General features: G+C 40.7%; 1 pseudogene; it reads left to right on the top strand.

The window, feature by feature from the left end:
- Window positions 1-513, top strand: LOC107532913 (ferritin light chain pseudogene; annotated as a pseudogene).
- Window positions 514-7,904: the final 7,391 nt, after the last annotated feature.

The following is a 7,904-nucleotide window of genomic DNA, read 5'->3' on the forward strand; positions in this document are numbered from 1 at the left end:
ATGATCTCCCAAATTCATCAGAATTATTCCACTGAGGTGGAAGCCGCTGTCAACCACCTGGTCAACCTGCACCTGTGGGCTTCCTACACCTACCTCTCTCTGGGCTTCTATTTCCACCGACGATGTGGCTCTGAAGAGTATGGACCACTTCTTCCAAGAGTTGGCCAAGCAGAAGTGTGAGGACACCAAACATCTCTTGAGGATGCAAAACCAGCACAGTGTCTGCATTCATTTCCAGGACCTGCTGAAGCCTCCCCAAGACGAGTGGGGGTAAAACTCAGGACACCATGGAACAGAGAAGAACCTGAACCAGGCCCTTTGAACCTACATGCCCTGGATTCTACCCTTACAGGCCCTCACCTCTGTGCCTTCCTGGAAAACCAGTTCCTAAATGAGGAGGTGAAACTCATCAAGAAGATGGGCGACCAACTCACTCACCTCTGCAGGTTGGCCGGCCCCCAGGCTGAGCTGCGTAAACATCTCTTCGAAAGGCTCATCTTCAAGCGCAACTAGGAGTCTTTGAATCTCAGAAGCCTTTGAGAGGCTCCCCAACATCCCCCTGGTGTTTGGCTTCTGCTTGAGCCTCTACCTGAAACCACTAGGCATCCTTTTGACCACCTTGGAGCTCTCTCCCATACCTCAGACAAAATGGAAACAATAAAACTTTTTATAAAATAAGAAAAAAATTAAAAACACACAGAGAAAGTGGAAAAGAAAACTCACATTGGAGGAACATATTCACATCGTATATAATCAATGAAACATTTATACCCAGAATACAGTGAAGAACTCCTGCAAATAAGTGAAGCAATAGTAAAATACTTAATAGATCAATGAGTGAAAGGAAAAGAAATTTTGTAGAAGGGAGTACAATTGACCTAAATGCAGGAAGAATGTGAAATATCATGAACAATTAGAAGAGTGAAATCAAAACAACACTTTGATGCCATTTTCACCCTTTAAATGGGCAAAATTTAAAAGTAAAACAATAGGGAATTCCAAGATGTCTGTGGACAAGTGTGACATGATTTTACTCATATGTGGAATCTAATGAACAAAATAAACTGATGAACAAAATAGAGCCAGAGACATAGAAGCATAGAATAGACTGACGAATATCAGAGGGAAGGCAGGGGTGGGTGAAGAGAGATTGACCTAAGAACTTATATGCATATATGCATAACCCAGGGACACAGACAATAGTGTGGTGAAGGCTTGGGGGGTGGGGTGCAGGATGGATGGGATCAATGAGGGCAAAAGGGGGACATTTGTAATACTTTCAACAATAAAGATAAATTTTTTAAAAATTGAGCTATCAACTATTAAAGTGTGTATACACTTCTGGGGGACACCTTGTAGATCAATAAAGAGACAATAGTTGGATGGGCCTATTAATCTTCGATCTGTTCTGTTTCTGTGCAGAACCCTGACTAATACAGTAAACCAGTCCGAGCTCTGTATGTAACCCAGGCGTGCTTGGCTGCACTTCTGTTTGTGCAAGTGATTACATATAGGAAGGGGGCGTCGAGTTAACCGCGGGAACTTAAATAACTTCGGGCTGTTAAACGTTCTATTTGATTAATATGGGTGCCATTAAAGAAGACAATAGACTCAGAGTGAGATACTATTTTCTATCACAACCATAGAATATTGCATTTAAAGATGAATCAGGTTTGGCACTGAAGCACAGGAGTTGGAATGTACTCACAGGCAGAGTAAGAAAGGCTCTGGGCTTACTATGCACCTGTTGTGTTCACAGAGATCTTTTGATAGCACGGCCTTTGCATGAAAACATTTTTAACAACAAAATCATCGAGGAGGCACTAACTTGTTCACTTGTCAATTTGCTCTTCTGCAGGGAAAATGATCTATAATAAACGCTCGTTGCAACTATTACGTTCTCCCCAGAGCATTTCTCAGGTGTCTGAACGCTGTTTCGGGAATAAGACACTGTCGTCAGTTTTCGCCGAGCGCGCTCCCTGCTCCCCATCCCCTCTGCCGCCTGGTTAGAGGAAACACAGAGCGTAGCCTGTGCTTAGGAACAACCTGCAACGGGGAGAAGGCGGCGCTGGCTGGCGCTGGCTGGCAGCTGCCCACCGAGGCCCGGGCCCTTCCAGGGTGGGCGGCGCCAGGCCTGCGGGCGTTCCTTAGAGGGGCTCGGGCGCTGGCGGGCTCTGGGAGCCTGGGAAGGCGCAACTATCTGCACCTGCGAAGAGGGGCTGTGAGAACAACAAAAACATCTGCGTCCTTGTGAGAAATAATCATAGGGCTTTTACTTGCCAGTAAGTCATAAACAGAAGGCTGACTTATTCGGGCGAATGTTCTGGCTTACCCTCGGAGAGCCAGTCAGCATGTGTAAAAGTTTTGGAACCCACACGAGAAAGGACAGATTCCGAAGGCGCTATTTAATCATGTATATAGCTCCTTTTAAACCAGGGTTTCTCAGCCTCAGCCTGGGCACCATTAACACTTAGTACTGAGTAATCCTTTGCTGTTGGGGGCTGTCCTGTGCATTAAAGTGTGTTTAGTAGCATCCTTGGCCTCCACCCACTGGATGCCAGTAGCACTCTGATGCCCAGTTGTAACAACACAACTAAATTACCTGCAGACATTGCCAAACTCCCACTGGGATGAAAATCACTCCCAGTTGTGAGCCACTGTTCTATACAGAAAATATTTCTTCCTTTGAATAGCTGCAGTTTTAAAGATTTTTTTTTCTGTTTTATTGAATTTATTGGGGTGACACTGGTTAACCAAATTCTACAGGTTTCAGGTGCACAATTCCACAACACATCATCTGAACACTGTATTGTGTGTTCACCGCCCCAAGTCAAGTCTCCTTCCGTCACCATTTGTCCCCCATACCCCCCTCCACCTCCCCCCAACCACACTGTTGTCCGGGTCCATGAGTGTTCTGAGTTTTTATAGACTAGTTCATTGATTTTATGAGAGAGAGGAAGCGAGAGGGGGAAAGAGAGACATCGATGTGAGAGCACAGCATCAACTGGCTGCCTCCTGCATGCCCCTTACCGGAGACCCAGCTTGAAACCCAGGCTATGTGCCCTTGACTGGGGATGGAGGTGCCCGGGACAATGCCCAGCCAACTGAGCCACACCGACCAGGGCTATCCATGAGGTTTTTTTCTTTTTTCCTTTTTTGTTCAACCTCTCCAAGCCCCCACCTCATGCCCAACAGCTGTCAGCCTACTCTCCATCTATAAGTCTGTCTCTATTTTGTTAGTTCATTTTGTTCATTAGATTCCACAAATAAGTGAAATCATGTGGTGCTTGTCTTTCTCTGACTGGCTTATTTCACTTAGCATAATGCTCTCCAGGTCTATCCATGCTGTCCCAAAGGGTAAGATTTCTTTTTCTTTTTTTTTCTTTTTTTTTTTTACAGCCATGTAGTATTCCCTTTTGTCAATGTACCACAGCTTTTTTATCCACTCATCTACTCTTATCCAGCATAGTGCTGGGCGTCCTAACCACAGCAATCAGAAGAGAAGAAATGAAAGGCAGACAAATTGGAAAGGAGGAAATAAAACTGTCATTATTTGCAGATTGCATGATACTGTATATAGACAGCCCTAAAGATTCCACCAAAAAACTACTAGAACTGATAAGTGAATTCAGTAAAGGAGCAGGATACAACACAAATATCCAGAAATCAGTTGCATTTTTATACACCAGTAATGAACTATCAGAAAGGGAAACTAAGGAAACAATCCCATGCACAATTCTTTTAATGGCTTCAAAAAAAATAAAATAACCTAGGAATAAATTTAACCAAGAATGTAAAAGACCCGTACTTGGAAAATTATGAGACACTGAAGAAATTGAAGAAAATACAAATAAGTGGAAGCATATATTGTGTTTATGGATAGGAAAAATTAAAGATTTTTCTGAATTGGCTTTTATTTACTTATTTTTTATCTTTATTGTTGAAAGTGTTACAGATGTTCCCTTTCCCCCCTCATTGATCCCCTCCACCCCACATCCACCCCACCACCAGGCCTTCCCCATACCAATGTCTGTGTCCATAGGTTATGCATATAAGCATATAAGTTCTTTGATTAATCTCTCCCCAGCCACTCCCCCCGCTCCACCTTCCCTCTGAGACCCCTCAGTCTGTTCCATGCTTCTATGTCTCTGGATCTATTTTGTTCATCAGTTTATTTTGTTTATTATACTCCACATATGAGTGAGATCATGTAATATTTGTCTTTCTCTGCCTGGCTTACTTTGCTTAACATAATATTCTCCAGGTCCCTCCATGCTGTCCCAAAGGGTAAGAGATCCTTCTTCTTTACAGCTGCATAGTATTCCATGGTGTATAAGTCCCACAGCTTTTTATCCACTCATCTGCTGATGGGCACTTGGGCTGTTTCCAGATCTTGGCTATTGTAAATTGTGCTGCTATGAACATAGGGGTGCATACGTTCTTTCTGAATGATGTTTCAGGTTTCTTAGGATATACTCTTAGAAGTGGGATCACTGGGTCAAATGGCAATTCAATTTTTAATTTTTTGAGGAAGCTCCATACTGTTTTCCATAGTGGCTGCCCCAGTCTGCATTCCCACCAGCAGTGCACTAGGGCCCCCCTTTCTCCACACCCTCGCCAGCACTTGTCATTTGTTGATTTGTTGGTGGTAGACATTCTGACAGGTGTGAAGTGATACTTCATTGTGGTTTTAATTTTCATCTCTCTGATAATTGGTGACTTTGAGCATTTTTTCATATATGAATTGGCTTTTAAATGAGAATTTTTTTGCATGTCAGTGACCTAAGACTTCTATACATGTTTGCCCTCCCCTTTTGTTTTTAAAGAAAGTTACTTTTATAAAAGAGAAATTCTGTTTTAAATTTTATATTTTCTTTAAAATTAGCTTCACAGTGGATTACAACAAGAGTCCACAATTTTTTTTCTAAAAGGTTGGAACTAAATATTTTAAGCTTTTATGTAGTCTTTCTTACAACTACTCAATTCGGATGTTATAGTATAAAGGCAGCCATACCATAGATAATATGAAAAACAGTGGGCATGGCTATATTCCAACAAGACTTGGTTTATTAATGTAAAACTTTTTTTATTGAGGTATAGTTGACATACAACATTATATTAGTTTCAGATGTACAAGATAATAATTTGATATTTGTACATATGTTATGAAATGTTCACCATAATAAGTCTAGTTAACACATTTGTAAGCCTAAATAGTTACAAGAGTTTTTTTCTTTTGATGTGTAGTTTTAAGATTTACTCTCTTAGCAACTTTCAAACATGCAATACAGTATTATTAGCTATTGTCACCATACTATACAATACATTCATGGCTTATTAATTTTATAATTAAAACTTTGAACCTTTTGAATCACTTTATCTATTTCACCCCACCCCCTGCCTCTGGCAGCCACCAGTCTGTTCTCTGTATCTCTGTATGTACAAGCTTGTTTTTCTTGGTTTGCTTTTTTTAATTTTTAGATTTCACATATAAGTGAGATAATTCAGTATTTGTCTTTCTCTGTCTGACTTATTTCACTTAGTAGAATGCCCTCAAAGTCCATCCATGTTGTTGCAAATGTGGCTATAGAAATAAAAGGCATTCAGATTGGAAAGGAAAAAATAAAACTGTCACTATTTGTAGATGATGTGATATTATATATAGAAAACCCTAAAGACTCCACCAAAAAACTGTTAGGACCAATAAGTGAACTCAGTAAAGTTGCAGGATAAAAAAAAAAAAATCAATGTACAGAAATCTGCATGCAATACAGATTTGTATATACTAATAACGACCTATCAGAAGAAGAAATCAAGAAAACAAATTTCATTTTTAATTACCCAGAGAACTATAAGACATTGATGAAAAAAATTGAAGATGACAAAAACGAAAGAAAAGATACTCTGTGCTCACAGATTAGAAGAATATTGTTAAAATGTCCATAGTATCCAAAGCAATCTGCAGAGTTAATGCAATTCCTATAAAAATCCCAATGGTATTTTTCATAGAAAGAGAACAAATCATCCTAAAATTTGTATGAAATATAAAACTTCTGCAGCATTATTTTTAGCAGGTGGCTACTATTACCACATTCACAACAGAGACCAAGCAGCAGGAGGGGTTGAAATTAGGCACAAAAGCATTGCTCTCTAACTATAAATTATAGTGCAGGGGAAAGGGGGTTATTCATTAAGCCTCTACTTCATGACATGCCTATGTGAGTATTTCACACAGAACTTCAACTGTGTGTGTATCATTAGTCTCAAATTACATGTAAAGATTTTGTCTCAAAGAATTTAAGCTACTTGAATAATGTCACAGCACGAATAAATGACAAAACTCTGGCTCAAACTCAGGTGTTCTGACCTAATTCTCATGCTCTTCTCTTCATTGCCTCCTTCTGCTCTATCTTAGAGATTTCACTCCGCAGTATGAAATCATCTTTCTTTTAAAAAAAAATCTGCTGAAAATAGTCTCCTCAGCTTGGATTTCTGTGATCCAGTAGTAATGCCATAAGGAGAGAGTTCAACGGCAGATGTCAACAGTGTCTATTACGACATTTTAAAGTCACTTCCTTAAAGGTGCGTTAATGGTACCGAGAGGGATTACTGTATGGTCAGAGTTAAAATACATATGTGAGACGTCCCAATCAAGATGTGTGACTGGGTTTTTAATCATTAATTCTCTCAACAAATACTTGTTAAGAACCTGCAATATGCACTGCCTTGTTCTAAGTGTTCAGGACACCGTGGTGAAGAAAGTAGATGAGATCCCTGTTCTCACAGGTTTATTTTCCAGTGCAAGAGACAGCCAAGCAAATAAACAAATAAAGTTAACAAACCAACAGGATCACTTAATGTGGTGATCAATCCTAACAAGAATATCATGTAGAGAGATAGAGGGGATATGTGGGCAATGATAGTGATAGGGGTACTTATAATTTCCAAAGATTGGGCACCTGAATTAATCTGAAATATAATTATGTTACTTATAAATTATAGAACACATATACTTATGGGAGCAGGAGTTTACGTTTTTTTTCCTAGGCCTTTGCCCCTGTACACTCCTCTTGGTCCTGGATGAAGCAAGTAAAGAAGTGATGCAGCTGAGAACAATGTACCTGTGAACAGGCACGGTCAGGCCGGCCCAGCCAGGAGTCAAGATATCATCGTATGGAGACATCGCCAGATGCCCAAGAACAATAGCTGACACCTGGGGACCTTCGGGCCTGCACGTAGCTGCATTCCGTTCCCAGCCTACTTTACCCCATCTCCCTGTAAAACCCTACCCCTCAGGCCATTCCTTATGCCGGGTTTCGGAGGCTCGGATGCTCCCTGTCTTCTTGGTTGGCCGGCCTTCTCGATAAAGGCCTCATATGACTCAACCCTGCCTCGCTGAATTGGACACAGCGACAGGCAGCCCGAGCCCCACCGGGGTTTCCCGGTAACAATAGCGGTAGGTAACATTAAATACTTTGTCAGGGAAGGCATTGTGGAATATGACACATTTGAAGGGACATTTGAATGACCAGAAGAAACTGAGCAAGACAGTCTCCGGCCGGGGAGTTTCAGGTAGAAGGAACAAGTCCAAATGTCTTGAGCTGGGAACAACTGTGATCTTAGAATGAAGTCTTGCTGTTTCACAAGCTCCATCTATGTTTTCAGTCAGCCTTGTTACTGTCTAACCATTAAATATAAAATAGACAACCTAACATCACCCGTTATTTGAGGAAAGATTACAACATTAAAGAGAAATAATGGAGAGAGAGAAACAATGCTTATAAGTAAAACGAGTTAATTCAGAGTAAGAGAGGAGTACATCCTTTTAAATAAAAGTGACTCAAATAGTATCTTTAGACAGACTCAAGATGATATCACATCTATAAATCAAGAACAGGATGGTA

This window comes from Miniopterus natalensis, chromosome 11, assembly GCF_054644295.1.
Source record: "Miniopterus natalensis isolate mMinNat1 chromosome 11, mMinNat1.hap1, whole genome shotgun sequence".
In the NCBI taxonomy this organism is placed as follows: Eukaryota; Metazoa; Chordata; class Mammalia; order Chiroptera; family Miniopteridae; genus Miniopterus; species Miniopterus natalensis.